The sequence below is a fragment of the Octopus bimaculoides genome, chromosome 27 (genome assembly GCF_001194135.2).
Source record: "Octopus bimaculoides isolate UCB-OBI-ISO-001 chromosome 27, ASM119413v2, whole genome shotgun sequence".
Taxonomy (NCBI): Eukaryota; Metazoa; Mollusca; class Cephalopoda; order Octopoda; family Octopodidae; genus Octopus; species Octopus bimaculoides.
This window is the reverse complement of record NC_069007.1, coordinates 198862-200073: the sequence shown is the minus strand read 5'-3', so window position 1 is coordinate 200073 and position 1212 is coordinate 198862. Positions and strand designations below refer to the sequence as shown.

The 1212-nt window shown below is 35.5% G+C and overlaps 1 protein-coding gene across 3 annotated transcripts in view; it reads left to right on the top strand.

Moving 5' to 3' along the window:
* Positions 1 to 15: 15 nt before the first annotated feature.
* Positions 16 to 1212, top strand: part of LOC106871242 (polypeptide N-acetylgalactosaminyltransferase 5) — a 124770-nt gene continuing 123573 nt past the window's right edge. For all 3 annotated transcript variants that reach the window (XM_052977285.1, XM_052977287.1, XM_014917594.2), the window contains exon 1: positions 16 to 575. The gene's annotated coding sequence lies outside the window, so the exon portion shown is untranslated. The remainder of the gene's footprint in view (positions 576 to 1212) is intronic.

The window sequence follows — 1212 nt, the reverse complement described above, 5'->3', positions numbered from 1 at the left end:
ATGTATGTATGTATATACACACACACACATACACACATAGATGCTTCTCTTCTATATTGTACATACATAAAGAGATCTCAGTAACACACATCTACAACGAAAATAACACATGCCAGGAGTTATACGTTCGTTGTAATCTACTTTGAGAAAGCAACTGATGCGTATTAGATTATATACATAAACACACATACATATCCCTAAACACATATATACATGTATATATACACACACATAAACGTGGATTTATTTCGTTAGCAACCACACATTTGATTAAACGTTAACTAAACGCACCTGCAACTCAACAAATAGCACGCGTTCACATCACTCTTCTCTCTCCGTACATCTAGACATTTATATATATAATATATATAATATATAACCACTCATGTATACACTAACGAATCGATACTAGCAGTGATATTTAGTGTGTCAAAGTTCATTTGGATTTCTTCTTCTGTGCATTTATCGTTTATTTAACCAGAGAGCCTTAAACATACGTGGGAAATTTCTTTCATACTTATTATATACACCGTACATATATAATATATATATATGTATGTATATATATTATACACGTGAGTAATTTTCTGAATTTCTTCGCTTCATTTTTGTGTTTTTGTGTATAAAATGTATTCGTCAACAACATTTCTTTCTCTACTGGATCACATCCGTGATCGACACGGCTGCTTTTCACGCATATTATTTTCTGTTGCGACTTCAGTTACTGTTTTAAACCCCCAAATAATTCTGGTACTGAGTCAAAGCCATTCCACATATGACCATCCTTTCTGTTAACTTTGTTGTTTTTCAGTTATGAGGTTTCTTCGGACTTCCATAGAAACAATTCCTCTCTTCTCTTAGTTTTTTAAATGTCAGTTTTTGATTTGAAAGGAAATTTGAATCAGTGTTTCGTAACAAATCCAGCGAATTAATTGTTGTTCCTGCTGTTGTTGTTGAGCCTCATGTCCGTTCAGGAGTTTTCTGTCAATGTTACTTGTTGCAATCATTGCACTGCGGCCATGCTGGGGCACCGCCTTGAAGAATTTTAGTCGAATGAACTGAACCCCTGTAGTTATCTTTTGTAAAGCTTGGTACTTATTCTATCAGACGCCTTTGCTGAACCGCTAAGTTACAGGGACGTATACACACCAACACCGGTTGTCAATCGGTGGCGGGGGACAAATACATGCACAAAGATACACACCCGTACAT